The sequence below is a fragment of the Saccostrea cucullata genome, unplaced genomic scaffold (assembly GCF_032062105.1).
Source record: "Saccostrea cucullata isolate Sc308-1 unplaced genomic scaffold, CSIRO_AGI_Scuc_v1 ctg4237, whole genome shotgun sequence".
In the NCBI taxonomy this organism is placed as follows: Eukaryota; Metazoa; Mollusca; class Bivalvia; order Ostreida; family Ostreidae; genus Saccostrea; species Saccostrea cuccullata.
In genome coordinates this window covers 1-17,398 of record NW_026931195.1, presented here as the reverse complement: position 1 = coordinate 17,398, position 17,398 = coordinate 1, and the positions used below count along the sequence as shown (strand labels likewise).

At 36.7% G+C, this 17,398-nt stretch overlaps 1 long non-coding RNA gene across 1 annotated transcript; it reads left to right on the top strand.

Annotated features, from left to right (window-relative positions):
* Positions 1-41: 41 nt before the first annotated feature.
* LOC134231741 (uncharacterized) lies at positions 42-11,157 on the top strand. The gene is made up of 3 exons (XR_009984615.1): positions 42-105; positions 580-642; positions 11,075-11,157. It is a non-coding gene; the product is annotated as an uncharacterized LOC134231741 (long non-coding RNA).
* The last annotated feature ends 6,241 nt before the right edge of the window (positions 11,158-17,398 follow it).

Below are 17,398 nucleotides of genomic sequence, written 5' to 3'. Positions count from 1 at the left end.
ACAACAACACTGAACAATGTCCCAAATGAGATAGAAGACCCAAGCAAGTTCTCTAAGGTACAGGCATCTGAAGCTTGGGTAGCACAAATGTGAAAATAACACAAGGTAAGACTGTACTCTGAAAATGGAGGCTGCTTACACCTGATTTAGGTCTATGTATTTTGCAAGCAAACAGTCAGATAGTCTGAAACATCTGAGGTTTTCCAAGAAAAGATGTTTGGGCAATCCGTCAGAGTAATATTCTATAAAAAATATTTATTGTTCGATAATCTAATATTTGATGCTGAACACATTTCACAAAAGGAATATGTGTCCGCCATATTCGATCATATTCTGGCTTTATCTGAGGACCGCTTTATAAAGCGACTGACTTAATTAGTCACTGGTGCAGATGGACATATGCTATGCTGCAATCAGTAGCGACAAAAAATAACTGTATACTTTTTTAAGCTCTTCTTATGCAGAAGTAGAACATTCACCTGAATGTTCATTTAAAAATATTAGATTGATTCAGGGAAATATGATTTTGACAGAATGAGTCTTCAAAGAAATAGATTAAACATTGTGATTGTTTTGCAGCATTCCCTAATGTTTGTGTTAACCCAGGAAAACAACTGCAACATACTGTGGACTACTATTTGGGTAAGAGAACAGTAAACTCGCCTTGCATCTGCAAGACTTATAAACATAATCATGATAATTGTATCACATTTAACCAAATTCATTACCAATCAATTTCCTTGTCCATGTTGTCAGCAGTGTATTCATGATTTAGAGCACCGATGTCAATATTAAACCCACTTTTTAAAGTACACATACAGAATGTGTGTAATATTAATTAAAAGAATGCAAATACAGTAAAACTCAGTTATGGCAAAGTCCTGGGGATCTGTGTATTTACTTCGCTATATCCAGAATTCGTTATATTTGTATAACGAATTTGTATAACAATATATAGCGAATTAGCAATATGCATGTTTTCCTTCAAGTTTTACTACCAAATATGTTATAAATGAAGCAAATACAGTCAATTCTCGAATTATCGCCATTTGATTCATCGCCATTTTTGGCTTACCGCCATGATTTCCCACGAACGTTTTTCCTGCTATATAAAATTCTCTTTATAACGCCAAATTAGCATACCGCCATCCGCCACCCTGTTTTCACAACAGATGTCCATATTTAAGTGTCAATTATCTCAATATACCGCCACAGGTGCGTGTGGTCAGTGAAGCGCTGCTAATTGGTTGACACTATCCCTGTTGTAAAGCATGCAAAGGCAGACAAGGTACCGGTACATGCAATTAAGTCATTAAACAAGAACTAAATTAAAACAAAGATTTTAACATGAACTGTTAAAATAATTTTGTTAATGGTTTCTGTTTAATAAAAATCATTTAGTCAAGGCTTTGCGAATTGTGAATGTTTAATTAACAATGTTGCCATAAACAATAAATTTATTCACTATCGACAACATATCACGACGATCGACCCAGCATGTTTTTTTTTTAGCTCACCTGAGCCGAAGGCTCAAGTGAGCTTTTCTGATCAAAATTTGTCCGTTGTCTGTCGTTGTCGTTGTCGTTGTTGTCGTTGTTGTCGTCGTAAACTTTTCACATTTTCATCTTCTTCTCAAGAACCACTGGACCAATTTCAACCAAACTTGGTACAAAGTATCCTTGGGTGAAGGGGATTCAAGTTTGTTCAAATGAAGGGCCAGGCCCTTTTCCAAGGGGAGATAATTATGAATTAGAGAAAAATTAATGACATTTTTAAAAAATCTTCTTCTCAAGAACCACTGGGCCAGGAAAGATGAAACTGATGTGGAATCATCCTCAGGTAGTGTAGATTCAAGTTTGTTCAAATCATGACCCCCGGGGGTAGGGTGGGGCCAAAATGGCCGATCAAAGTTTTACATAGGAATATATAGGGAAAATCTTTAAAAATCTTCTTCTCAAGAACCACTGGGCCAGGAAAGATGAAACTGATGTGGAATCATCCTCAGGTAGTGTAGATTCAAGTTTGTTCAAATCATGACCCCCGGGGGTAGGGTGGGGCCAAAATGGCCGATCAAAGTTTTACATAGGAATATATAGGGAAAATCTTTAAAAATCTTCTTCTCAAGAACCACTGGGCCAGGAAAGATGAAACTGATATGGAATCATCCTCAGGTAGTGTAGATTCAAGTTTGTTCAAATCATGACCCCCGGGGGTAGGGTGGGGCCAAAACGGCCGATCAAAGTTTTACATAGGAATATATAGGGAAAATCTTTAAAAATCTTCTTCTCAAGAACCTTTGGGTCAGGAAAGATGAAACTCATGTGGAATCATCCTCAGGTAGTGTAGACTCAAGTTTGTTCATATCATGCCCCCCGGAGGTAGGGTGGGGCCAAAATGGCCGATCAAAGTTTTACATAGGAATATATAGGGAAAATCTTTAAAAATCTTCTTATCAAGAACCACTGGGCCAGGAAAGATGAAACGCATGTGGAATCATCCTCAGGTAGTGTAGATTCAAGTTTGTTCAAATCATGACCCCCGGGGGTTGGGTGGGGCCAAAATGTCCGATCTAGGTTTTACAAAGGAATATGTAGGAAAAATCTTTAAAAATCTTCTTATCAAGAACCACTGGGCCAGGAAAGATGAAACGCATGTGGAATCATCCTCAGGTAGTGTAGATTCAAGTTTGTTCAAATCATGACCCCCGGGGGTAGGGTGGGGCCAAAACGGCCGATGAAAGTTTTACATAGGATCATAGGGAAACCTTTTAAAATCTTCTTTTCAAGTACTTCAAAGCCAGGCTTCGTTATATTTATTGGGAATCATCCTCAGGTAGTGTAGATTCAAGTTTGTTCAAATCATGAGCCCCTAGGGGGGTTGTAAAATTCAAGCCACCCCCCCCCCCACCCAGTTTACTTTCAGTTCTGATCTGATCTGTGTTTTTTCCTAGCCAATTGCTCAGGTGAGCGATGTGGCCCCTGGGCCTCTTGTTTTCAATACCAGAACTGCAGGTTTCAATGCACACCCATGTAATTGTCTTTATTTCTTAACTGCACATTTTGTTTTAGCGAATTTGTGCATTAAAAAATTACTTGAAGTATTTTCAATCAGAAATATATTTTATTTATATACATGTACATATAATAATAAGAATAGAAATGCTAAATGGTATTTCTAAGAACGGTTACTATACTTCTTGTCAGGGCTCGACATTAACTTTTTAGGTCACCTGAGTAAACTCAGGTGACCTATTGCTATCCGTTTTCGTCCGTCGTCGTGCGTTGTGCGTCGTGCGTTAACATTTGAACATTTTCAGCTTCTTCTCTGCAACCACTGAACCAATTTCAACCAAATTTGACACAAAGCATCTATGGGTGAAGGGGAGCAAAAATTGTGAATTTCATGATCCCTGCCCCCCTGGGGCCTGAGGGGTGGGGCCAAAACCACTAAAATAAATGCAATCTTTAAAAATCTTCTTCTTTACTCCTGGACATCAAGCAGTCAAACTGTTGCATGATTGTAATCAGCAATGAGTCCTCTACCAAAATTGTGAAATTCATGGCCCTGGGGTCAGGGGTTCTGGTGCTAGGGCGGGGCTAAATAAGTAGGTAGTGAAAATGCATTATTTCTTTGAAAATCTTCTTCTCTGCTCCTGGGTATTAAATAAACTAACTAAGTGCATAGTTATGATGAGCAAGAGTGCCTCTACCAAAATTGTGAATTTTATGGCCCCAGGGCTGGGGATTCTGGTGTTAGGGTGTGGTTCTATTGATTATATAGTGAAAAAACATGAATTCTTTGAAAATCTTCTTCTCTGCTCCTGGGTATTAAATAAACTAACTAAGTGCATAGTTATGATGAGCAAGAGTGCCTCTACCAAAATTGTGAATTTTATGGCCCCAGGGTCGGGGGTTCTATTGCTAGGGTGGGGCTCTATAGATTATACAGTGAAAATACATGAATTCTTTGAAAATCTTCTCTGCTCCTAGGTATTAAATAAACTAACTAAGTGCATAGTTATGATGAGCAAGAGTGCCTCTACCAAAAATTTGAATTTTATGGCCCCAGGGTCAGGGGTTCTGGTGTTAGGACGGGGCTCTATAGATTATATAGTGAAAATACATGAATTCTTTGAAAATCTTCTTCTCTGCTCCTAGGTATTAAATAAACTAGCAAAGTGCATAGTTAAGATGAGCAAGAGTGCCTCTACCAAAATTGTGAATTTTATGGCCCCAGGGTCAGGGGTTCTGGTGTTAGGGTGGGGCTCTATTGATTATATAGTGAAAATACATGAATTCTTTGAAAATCTTCTTCTCTGCTCCTAGGAATTAAATAAACTAACTAAGTACATCGTTATGATGAGCAAGAATGCCTCTTCCAAAATTGTGAATTTTATGGCCCCAGGGTCAGGGGTTCTGGTGTTAGGGCGTGGCTCTATTGATTATATGGTGAAAAAACATGAATTCTTTGAAAATCTTCTTCTCTGCTCCTGGGTATTAAATAAACTAACTAAGTGCATAGTTATGATGAGCAAGAGTGCCTCTACCAAAATTGTCAATTTTATGGCCCCAGGGTCAGGGGTTCTATTGCTAGGGTGGGGCTCTATAGATTATACAGTGAAAATACATGAATTCTTTGAAAATCTTCTCTGCTCCTAGGTATTAAATAAACTAACTAAGTGTATAGTTATGATGAGCAAGAGTGCCTCTACCAAAAATTTGAATTTTATGACCCCAGGGTCAGGGGTTCTGGTGTTAGGACGGGGCTCTATAGATTATATAGTGAAAATACATGAATTCTTTGAAAATCTTCTTCTCTGCTCCTAGGTATTAAATAAACTAGCTAAGTGCATAGTTAAGATGAGCAAGAGTGCCTCTACCAAAATTGTGAATTTTATGGCCCCAGGGTCAGGGGTTCTGGTGTTAGGGTGGGGCTCTATTGATTATATAGTGAAAATACATGAATTCTTTGAAAATCTTCTTCTCTGCTCCTAGGAATTAAATAAACTAACTAAGTACATCGTTATGATGAGCAAGAATGCCTCTTCCAAAATTGTGAATTTTATGGCCCCAGGGTCAGGGTTTCTTGTGTTAGATTATATAGTGAAAATACATTAAATCTTTGAAAATTTTCTTCTCCAGGGTATTAAGCAGATGAACTACCTATATAGTTATGACGGACAAGGGCCCAAATATTCCAGAATTGTGAATTTCAAGGCCCCAGGGTCAGGGGTACCATAGAGGGGGGGGGGGAGCTGTACTTATATACTGAAAATGAATAAATGGTTTGAAATCTGCTCCTTGGTATTAATCAGATATCAAGGCCTAAGGGTCAGGGGTTCATGTGTGGTAGGGGCACTACTGATTATTTCTGAATATTACTCATTAGTTGAAATGCATTTTTTGTTCCCCTACCCTGCATATGGGTATTAAGTAAACAAACTAAGCAACTGCTAAGTGTATTGTTATGATGATCAATGGTGCCTCTTTAAAAATTGTGAATGCCATAGCATCTGGCTTAAAACATGAATCAAATTCAATCACTGGAAAGTTGTTGCATAATGCTCAGGTGACCTATAAGGCCCATGGGCCTCTTGTTTTCCTACTTGTCCATTTGGACAAGTGACCAAGATATTTACTTGTCCAAACTTCAACTTCACTTGTCCAAAAATTTTTCAATGAATATCTTATTCTGTCAACTTGAAAACAATTACTTAAATTAAAAAATTAAACGTGCTTGATTTATTAGTGTTGTTATTGATAAATAAGACAAACACATATAAAACAAAATTTTATCTAGATTTCCTGTCCTTACAACAACATAAATGTTCGCAAATGAATCTGTAATATCAATCAAATAAATTCCAAACCCGCAAATGTCGTAAGATCCAAGCCATGCAATAGTATGGCTGCAATTAGTGAACATCGATCCAGATCAAGTGTGCACTAACATGGCGATTGATATCGGGATCGAAATTCGGTTTTATGTACTGCTTCCATTTTTAGGTCACCTGAGTAAACTCAGGTGACCTATTGCTATCTGTTTTCGTCCGTCGTCGTTCGTCGTACGTCGTACGTCGTACGTCGTACGTCGTTCGTAAACTTTTGAACATTTTCAGCTTCTTCTCTGCAACCACTGAACCAATTTCAACCAAATTTGGCACAAAGCATCTATGGGTGAAGAGGAACAAAAATTGTGAATTTCATGATCCCTGCCCCCCTGGGGCCTGAGGGGTGGGGCCAAAACCACGAAAATTAATGCAATCTTTAAAAATCTTCTTCTTTATTCCTGGAAATCAAGCAGTCAAACTGTTTGCATGATTGTAATCAGCATTGAGTCCTCTACCAAAATTGTGAAATTCATGGCCCTGGGGTCAGGGGTTATAGTGCTAGGGCAGGGCTAAATAAGTAGGTAGTGAAAATGCATTATTTCTCTGAAAATCTTCTTCTCTGCTCCTGGGTATTAAATAAACCAATTAAGTAGTTAGTTATGATGAGCAAGAGTGCTTCTACCAAAATTGTGAATTTTATGGCCCCAGGGTCAGGGTTTCTGTTGTTTGGGCGGGGCTCTGTTGATTATATACAGTGAAAATACATGATTTCTTTGAAAATCTTCTTCTCTGCCCCTGGATATTGAATAAACTAACTAAGTGCATAGTTATGATGAGCAAGAGTGCCTCTATCAAAATTGTGAATTTTTTGGCCCCAGGGTCAGGGGTTCTGGTAGGGGGGGGCTTTATAGATTATATAGTAAAAATACATGAATTCTTTGAAAATCTTCTTCTCTGCTCCTAGATATTAAATAAATTAACTAAGTGCATAGTTATGATGAGCATGAGTGACTCTACCAAAATTGTGAATTTTATGGCCCCAGGGTCAAGAGTTCTGGTGTTAGGGGGGGGGGCTCTATTGATAATATTGTGAAAATACACAAATTCTTTGAAAATCTTCTTCTTTGCTCGTAGGTATTAAATAAACTAACTAAGTGCATAGTTATGATGAGCAAGAGTGCCTCTACCAAAATTGTGAATATTATGGTCCCTGGGTCAAGGGTTCTCTTGTAGGGGGGGGGGGGGGCTCTATAGATTATATAGTAAAAAAACATGAATTCTTTGAAAATCTTCTCTGCTCCTAGTCATTAAATAAACTAACAAAGTGCATAGTTAAGATGAGCAAGAGTGCTTTTACCAAAATTGTGAATTTTATGGTCCCAGGGTCAGGGGTTCTGGTGTTAGGGTGGGGCTTTATTGATTATTTAGTAGAAATACATGAATTCTTTGAAAATCTTCTTCTCTGCTCCTAGGTATTAAATAAACTAACTAAGTACATAGTTATGATGAGCAAGAGTGCTTTTACCAAAATTGTGAATTTTATGGTCCCAGGATCAGGGGTTCTGGTGTGTGTGTGTGTGTGTGGGGGGGGGGGGGGCTCTGTTGATTATATAGTGAATATACATTAAATCTTTGAAAATTTTCTTCTCTGTCTCTGGGTATGAAGCAGATGAACTACCTAAATAGTTATGATGAGCAAGGGCCCTAATCTTGCAGAATTTTGAATTTCAAGGCCCCAGGGTCAGGGGTGGGGGTGGAGCTCTACTTATATACTAATGAATTAATTGTTTGAAATCTGCTCCTTTGTATTTATAAAACATTTATTTATTTTTTGATAGGCAATTTTAACGGTGCCTTTTTAAAATTTGTGCAATGTGTGGACCTAGGGTCAGGGGTTTATTTCACAGTGTTAGGGGCACTACTGATTATTGCTGAATATTACTGATTAGTTGGAATGCATTTTTGTTCCCTTACCTTGCGTATGGGTATTCAGTACCCCTGCGAGGTGATCATGAATAATTCATTTATTTCCTTGAATTTTTCATGAATTTTATTCATGAAATGTTCATGAAGATCCTATGAACTTATTATTGGGCATATTTAAATCAATAAACCAAGCTGAGCAACTGTAGTGTATTTTTATGATGATCAATGGTGCCTCTTTCAAAATTGTGAATGCCATATAGCATCTGGCTTAAAACATGAATCAAATTCAATAACTGGAAAGTTGTTGCAGAATGCTCAGGTGACCTATAAGGCCCATGGGCCTCTTGTTTATTCGATAAACTTAATTCAATAGTTGTTTGTTTTTTAGGTCACCTGAGTAAACTCAGGTGACCTATTGCTATCCGTTTTCGTCCGTCGTCGTCCGTCGTGTGTCGTGTGTTGTGTGTCGTGTGTCGTGTGTCGTGTGTTAACATTTGAACATTTTCAGCTTCTTCTCTGCAACCACTGAACCAATTTCAACCAAATTTGGCACAAAGCATCTATGGGTGAAGGGGAACGAAAATTGTGAATTTCATGATCCCTGCCCCCCTGGGGCCTGAGGGGTGGGGCCAAAACCACTAAAATTAATGCAATCTTTAAAAATCTTCTTCTTTACTCCTGGACATCAAGCAGTCAAACTATTTGCATGATTGTAATCAGCATTGAGTCCTCTACCAAAATTGTGAAATTCATGGCCCTGGGGTCAGGGGTTCTAGTGCTAGGGCGGGGCTAAATAAGTATATAGTGAAAATGCATTATTTCTTTGAAAATCTTCTTCTCTGCTTCTGGGTATTAAATAAACCAACTAAGTACATAGTTATGATGAGCAAGAGTGCCTCTACCAAAATTGTGAATTTTATGGCCCCAGGGTCAGGGGTTCTGGTGTTAGGGTGGGGCTCTATTGATTATATAGTAAAAATACATGATTTCTTTGAAAATCTTCTTCTCTGCCCCTGGGTATTAAATAAACCAAGTAAGTAAATAATTATGATGAGCAAGAGTGCCTCTACCAAAATTGTGAATTTTATGGCCCCAGGGTCAAGGGTTCTGGTGTTGGAGGGGGGGGGGCTCTATTGATTATATAGTGAAATTACATGAATTCTTCGAAAATCTTCTTCTCTGCTCCTAGGTATTAAATAAACTAACTAAGTGCCTAGTTATGATGAGCAAGAGTGCCTCTACAAAAATTGTGAATTTTATGGCCCCAGCATCAATGGTTCTGGTGGGGGGGGGACCTTATTGTTTATAAAGTGAAAATACATGAATTCTTTGAAAATCTTCTTCTCTGCTCCTAGGTATTAAATAAACTAACTAAGTACATAGTTATGATAAGCAAGTGTTCCTCAACCAAGATTGTGAATTTTATGGCCCCAGGGTCAAGGGTTCTGGTGTGTGTGTGTGGGGGGGGGGGGGGGGGCTCTATTGATTATATAGTGAAAATATGTGAATTCCTTGAAAATCTTCTTCTCTGCTCCTAGGTATTATATAAACTAACTAAGTGCATAGTTACGATGAGCAAGTGTGCCTCAACCAAAATTGTGAATTTAATGGCCCTATCATCAAGGGTTCTGGTGTTGGGGGGGGGGGGGGGGGCTCTATTGATTATATTGTGAAATTACATGAATTCTTTGAAAATCTTCTTCTCTGCTCCTAGCTATTAAATAAATTAACTAAGTGCATAGTGATGATGAGCAAGAGTGCCTCAACCAAAATTGTGAATTTTATGGCCCCAGCGTCAAGGGTTATGGTGTTGGGGGGGGGGGGGGGGGCTCTATTGATCATATGGTGAAAATACATGAATTCTTTGAAAATCTTCTTCTCTGCTCCTAGGTATTAAATAAACTAACTAAGTGCCTAGTTATGATGAGCAAGAGTGCCTCTACAAAAATTGTGAATTTTATGGCCCCGGCGTCAATGGTTCTGGTGGTGGTGGGGGGGGGGGGCTTTATTGATTATATAGTGAAAATACATGAATTCTTTGAAAATCTTCTTCTCTGCTCCTAGGTATTAAATAAACTAAGTAAGTGCATAGTTATGATGAGCAAGAATGCCTCTTCTAAAATTATGAATTTCATTGCCCCAGGGTCTGGGGTTCTGGTGTTAGGGTGGGGCTCTATTGATTATATAGTGAAAATACATTGTACATTAAATCTTTGAAAATTTTCTTCTCTGTCTCTGGGTATGAAGCAGATGAACTACTTGTATAGTTATGATGAACAAGGGCCCTAATCTTGCAGAATTGTGAATTTCAAGGCCCCAGGGTCAGGGGTGGGGGGGTGGGGGGCTCTACTTATATACTGAAAATGAATTAATTGTTTGAAATCTGGTCCTTTGTATTTATAAAACATTTATTTACTTTTTGATAGGCAATTTTAAGGGTGCCTTTTAAAAATTTGTGCAACCTAGGGTCAGGGGTTTATGTGAGAGTGTTAGGGGCACTACTGATTATTGATTAATATTACTGATTAGTTGGAGTGCATTTTTGTTCCCCTACCCTGCTTATGGGTATTCAGTAACCAAGCTAAGCAACTGCTAAGTTTATTGTTATGATGATCAATGGTGCCCTTTCAAAATTGTGAATGCCATATAGCATCTGGCTTAAAACATGAATCAAATTCAATACACTGTAACTGGAAAGTTGTTGCATAATGCTCAGGTGACCTATAAGGCCCGTGGGCCTCTTGTTTTAATTATTATTATTTGAAGACTTCTTTACATAAAAAAAATCACTTGTCCAATCGGACAAGTGCCCAGCAATATTCACTTGTCCGTAATTTTTTTTCATTGGTACCAGACAAGCTGACAAGCGTTAATGTCGAGCCCTGCTTGTTTTCCAGAAGATGGGAAATTCAATTCATCGCCGAATTCGTTATACCGCCATGATTTCTAAATTACAATAGGTGGCGGTTTATCGAGAATTAACTGTATTACAAAATATACCTTCGATTACTAAGGTTTAATTATTAATTGAATTTTATATACAAATACTAAAAGAAAATAAAGTTAGTTCAATTTATCAAATTTTGAAATCTTTGAAAGTTCGTTATAAAAGATATAATTTAAATTTCATTATATTAAACCTCAACAGGACCGACATATCCATAAATTTGTTATATCAGAGTTCGTTATAACCGTATCATTTTACAAAGATTTGTTAAGAATTTTGTCAGGGACCCAGAAAAACTTCGCTATATCTGTGAATTCGCTATATCTGTGTTCGCACTAAATGAGTATCCGTTTTTTAATCTCTATTTACAGGTCTAACAGTGATAACTAGGTCACGATGTCAGAGTTGAATACCAGGAACACACCTCATACTGAACACTTGAATGCTGACGAGTCTATTGGTATGTATAAAGGAAAAGAATGTGGTTATATATGAGAATAAAGAAGTCTTAGAAACTCCAATTTTGGCCACTTATAACCAGGATCTATGGTGATAATTCTTCGATGGAAAAGCTCCCTGTAACCGAGATGCCCATATAAGTGGATTCTTTGTAAGAAGGTTTCACTGTACCTTCTAACATTTTGTCATAGTTATCATGGTTATTTAATTTACTGAATTTCATTAATGAAATCACATTGAATAAGTGGAGTTATTTTATTCTTTTACGTGTGTTATGGACTTTAAAGAAAAAATTCAAAGTACAATACTGTGAAATCACTAATTTCGTAGGGTTTAATTTTCGTTGTTTTCGTGGTATGAAGAGACCCACGAATTCGTGTCCACCATGAAATGTAATTTTTCATAAGCACAAATACTTAAAAGTTCTTCATCCACGAAATCAAATCCCCACAAACCAACATTTTTTCCTTCAACCACGAAAATTTGACCCCACGAAAATATGTGATTTTACAGTACTTAGATCAAGTTCCTTGTTTCCAAAGAGCTCTTGTATACATACATATACAACATATACAGTGATTATCTTTGTATAATTTAAATTGTAGTTTTATTTATTGTTTTCCTGTGTTTTAATTGGCGGAGAACATGCTACTTCAAGAAAATGATTGCACATGGATAAAAACTCTCAGTCAGAACTACTTTCTTGACAAAGCTTTTATTTTAACAAAAAAATGAAACAAATCCTAGCCTAGCTGTTTTAGCCTTTTAGGTTAAGAATTACAGAACGGAAATTTAAAATTTAAATAAAAACAAAACTAGCAACAAACAAAACAGACAGATGGGAATACATGTAGTAATATGTTTATTTCACTGTCAGATCACAAGTGTAGTCATTCCTAATCATGATAATACTAAGAAAATCAGCTGAAGTGGTTATCGATAGGAAAGAAAAACGTAACAAATCAACTCAGTCGGTTATCAGTAGCTCTAAAGGAAAGAAAAACGTAACCTCAGTCCACAAGATAGCTCTTGCCTTATTTTTTTTATAGAGCTTTTATTGTTAGCTCACCTGAGCTGAAAGCTCAAGTGAGCTTTTCTGATCACATTTTGTCTGTAGTCCGTCTGTCCGCCTGTCCGTCCGTCTGTCTGTAAACTTTTCACATTTTCGACTTCTTCTCATGAACCACTGGGCCAATTTTAACGAAACTTGCCACAAAGCATCCTTTGGTGAAGGGGATTCCATTGGTTCAAATGAAGGGCTCAATCTCTCACCAGAGGGCGCGCTCCACTTACACCTCTGTTGTCTTCTAAAAAGTAGTGCGGATTGTCAAATAATTAAATGTCAACAAAAATGTATAAACATTGATTGTTTTGTATGTTTTGCCAATGATGTTACGTGTTTGAAGCTCTCTGGCAGTAAATATTTTCTAACTTTGTCTCCTTGATTTCAAAATGAAAATGTGTGTAAAAATTCAAAACAAAATAGTGCCGTATATATTGAAGCTATTTTAATATATATCCAAATTTTAAAAGAACAAAAGAAGTGCTACAGATTGATATTTCTAGTTTCATTTTAAAAAATTACCAATTTGGTATGAATCTATAATTTATTTTCGTTTTACAAGATTCTTGTAATTTAGACGATAACAGAGGGGTTGGAGCGGAGCGTAAAAACGTCATCTGGTGAGAGATTGATGAAGGGCCAAGCCCTCTTCCAAGGGGAGATAATTATGAATTAATGAAAAATTAATGGAATCTTTTAAAAATCTTCTTCTCCAGAACCACTGGGCCAGGAAAGATGAAACTGATGTGGAAGCATCCTCAGGTAGTGTAGATTCAAGTTTATTTAAATCATGACCCCCAAGGGGTAGGGCGGGGCCACAATGGCCGACCAAAGTTTTACATAGAAACATATAGGAAAATTCTTTAAAAATCTTCTTCTCAAGAATGACAAAGCCATAATTGATCATATTTATATGGAAGCATCCTCAGGTAGTGTAGATTCAAATTTGTTCAAATCATGACCCCATGGGGTAGGGCTTGGCCACAATGGCCGACCAAAGTTTTACATAGAAATATATAGGAAAATTCTTTAAAAATCTTCTTCTCAAGAATGACAAAACCATAATTGATCATATTTATATGGAAGCATCCTCAGGTAGTGTAGATTCAATTTTGTTCAAATCATGACCCCCTGGGGTAGGGCTGGGCCACAATGGCCGACCAAAGTTTTACATAGAAATATATATATATATAGGAAAATTCTTTAAAAATCTTCTTCTCAAGAATGACAAAGTCATAATTGATTATATTTATATGGAAGCATCTTCAGGTAGTGTAGATTCAAGTTTGTTCAAATCATGACCCCCGGGGTAGGGAGGGGCCACAATGGCCGACCAAAGTTTTACATAGAAATATATAGGAAAATTCTTTAAAAATCTTCTTCTTAAGAATGACAAAGCCATAATTGATAATATTTATATGGAAGCATCCTCAGGTAGTGTAGATTCAAGTTTGTTTAAATCATGACCCCCGTTATAGGGCGGGGCCACAATGGCCGACCCAAGTTTTACATAGAAATATATATGGGAAAATTCTGTAAAAATCTTCTTCTCAAGAATGACAAAGCCATAATTGATCATATTCATATGGAAGCATCCTCAGGTAGTGTAGATTCAAATTTGTTCAAATCATGACCCCCGGGGGTAGGGCGGGGCCACAATGGCCGACCCAAGTTTTACATAGAAATATATAGGAAAATTCTGTAGAAATCTTCTCAAGAATAGCAAAGCCATGATTGGTCATGGGACTACCTTTTGATTTAAACTCTTTAATAATAAATCAATTTCTACTTTTTCCTAGCCACAGTGTTCAGGTGAGCGATGTGGCCCATGGGCCTCTTGTTAGTTGTTTATGTCAACAAGTTCAAGGGCAAATTCTTCTGAAGTCTACTTGTATTTAGGGCTATTCCAGAAAAAAATGTATGGGAGGGTTGGAAGACACTTCATATATTTTTGTATGGGTAATGGGGACTGGAGCAATTAAATTTGCATGGTGGTTGTCTTCATCTGTTATATTTCTAGATGGGTGGTTGTACTTTTTAGGTCACCTGAGTAAACTCAGGTGACCTATTGCTATCTGTTTTCGTCCGTCGTGCATTAACATTTGAACATTTTCAGCTTCTTCTCTGCAACCACTGAACCAATTTCAACCAAATTTGGTACAAAGCATCTATGGGTGAAGGGGAACAAAAATTGTGAATTTCATAATCCCTGCCCCCCTGGGGCCTGAGGGGTGGGGCCAAAACCACTAAAAATAATGCAATCTTTAAAAATCTTCTTCTTTACTCCTGGACATCAAGCAGTCAAACTGTTTGCATGATTGTAATCAGCAATGAGTCCTCTACCAAAATTGTGAAATTCATGGCCCTGGGGTCAGGGGTTCTAGTGCTAGGGCGGGGCTAAATAAGTAGGTAGTGAAAATGCATTATTTCTTTGAAAATCTTCTTCTCTGCTCCTGGGTATTAAATAAACCAACTAAGTACATAGTTATGATGAGCAAGAGTGCCTCTACCAAAATTGTGAATTTTATGGCCCCAGGGTCAGGGGTTCTTGTGTTAGGGCGGGGCTCTATTGATTATATAGTGAAAATACATGAATTCTTTGAAAATCTTCTTCTCTGCTCCTGGGTATTAAATAAACTAACTAAGTACATAGTTATGATGAGCAAGAGTGTCTCTACCAAATTTGTGAATTTTATGGCCCCAGGGTCAGGGGTTCTTGTTTTAGGGTGGGGCTCTAATGATTATATAGTGAAATGCATGAATTCTTTGAACATCTTATCCTTTGCTCCTGGTTAATATACTAATGATCTAATTACATATTTAAGGCCAGGATTTATTTTATTTTCAGTTTTACAAACCCTCCACTCAAGGTTTTGAATTTTCAGAAAAAAATAAAACAATTTTTTTTCTTTCTGATGTCAAATTTGAGTCGGGATCGAGATTTCAAATTTACGAACTCGCACTTCCGGTTTTAAGATGACACGGCGGGTAAATAAAGCTAGATCTGACAAGATAGCTTGGTTTAGTGTAAAATTCATCGATACGAGTGCCATTCAAAACGTTTCACCCGTTCAAAGGAGAAATAAAATGCTGACGACTTTGTTGCACAATGACATGCTGGTGAGATAATTATGTATTGGTTTCAAAAGTATCTGTCTCTAAATTATTTTCCTCCTCCAGGTTTTAAACTGCCCGTGGTCGCTATTGCATATTGCCAGCAACATTGTTTAGGTCTCTGTTATAGCTTACATTCTAAGCATCATTCTTCAGAAAAGGGTTGCTTATGCATCAGATGTAATAAATAAACCTATGGGAGAAGTTAAGTCCATTTGAGGAAGAAATAAACAATAGCCTAAAGAAATTAAAAAAAAAATCAACTATTAAAAGGCAAGAATATACAAATATATACAGGCATGTAGTATCATTTGTATCAGCCAGAAAAATTATTTTAGACTTATTTGAAAAAATGTTCACCCTACTCCCCAATACTCCCTGTCTGTTTTATGATAGGAATTATAATTTTAGGCATCAAGTAAATTTTAGAACAATGTCTACACATTCACCTAACACATATTAGAAAAATGAAGATATATTGAAAGACTTTTAAAGAATAGATTTTTTAAAATACATTTTGACCAACATCACAAAATTTATATAACTAGCCCAAACTGGCAGATGATGAAATAAGCAATTAAATGTTCTACTTTCCTATTTGTGCATTATGTGTCCAGTGGTAAGGAGCCTATTAGAATAGCATAAAAAAAGAATGTACAAATGTTAATAATTGATTTATCAAAATTTTTTTTTTATTTCCTTCTCCTTCGGGACTTTTTTATTCTCATGTTCATAACAGTAAACTACCGGTAAACCTAAACATAAAAAAAATGCTGGCCTTATAATGAAGAAAGGGGCCTCTTTCAAAATAGATAATTTCAGGGCCGCTGGGTCAGGGGTACCAGGGGGGTACTTTGACTAAAAATAAATTAATGCTTTGAAATCTGCCGTTTGATAAGCAATGGTGCCTCCTTCAAAATTTGTGAATTTCATGGCTTTTGGATTAAAACACGAACCAAATACAATCGCTGGAAAGTTGTTACATGATACTCAGGTGACCTATAAGGCCCATGGGCCTCTTGTTTATTTAAAAAAAAACTTTCATTCTAAACAGTTGTAAAGTGTGTTTAACATTTAACCCATTATTACAATTAATTCATTTAAAATGAATTAAAAATATATATATTTCAGAAACAATAGCCTGTAGTTGTTAGGTGGGATTTGGACTTGGTATTTTTTTTCACCTCTCCACTAAATAGATAATGCCCTACATAACTTAATTGCACCCCCAACCCATCCCCCCCCCCCCCCAAAAAAAGAAAGAAAAACCCATAATTTTTTGTTTCGAAGAAGGTATAAACAGGGACCTATATACCAAGTATACTTAGTATATAGGTGGTATAAACAACGTAAGGATAGGCTATAATTCACAATATATATTTTAATTATTAAAGGAATATCATTTCTACTAGTGCATGTTAACATGTATTAGTTTTACTCGAACTTTACAGATTACAAAGTCAAGCATCAGAACAGATAAATACAAATCATTATTTATAGGGCTCTCAGTGGTATGTATGACAGACCTAAAGGGGTACATTTCCTAACCTGAAGAAATTTTGTTGATTGTAAAGTCATACCAAACCTTTTGCTTCTGTTAAAATTTATTTTCATAAAAATATATCTTTATAAATTCTTTTCAAAAAGATTGAATCATTTTCAACGTAATGAAAAAAAGAAAGTTTTTGTGCATAATATTTAGATTTTCATCATATTTATTAAGTTTTCTCTTATTTAACAAGGTCCTGGTTTGGATAGATCCCAAAAGCGAACACTCAATTCAAATCGCATTAAGTGCAGGTACCGGTACATAAAATTTTATTTTTATATAGATAACCTGGGAACACAATTCTTATTAAAAAAATATTTTAAATTTAGATGGGTGGTTGTATTAAAAGCATTTTTATTTTGATGGGCGGTGGGGGAGAAAGCAATTAAAAATGTATGGGTGGTGGGGTAAAAATAAAAGTGCCTTCCAACCTCCCCCCCCCCCTACATTTGTTTCTGGGAATAGCCCTTACGATATTTGATGACTTTAACAATATTTGAAGAAGTTTCA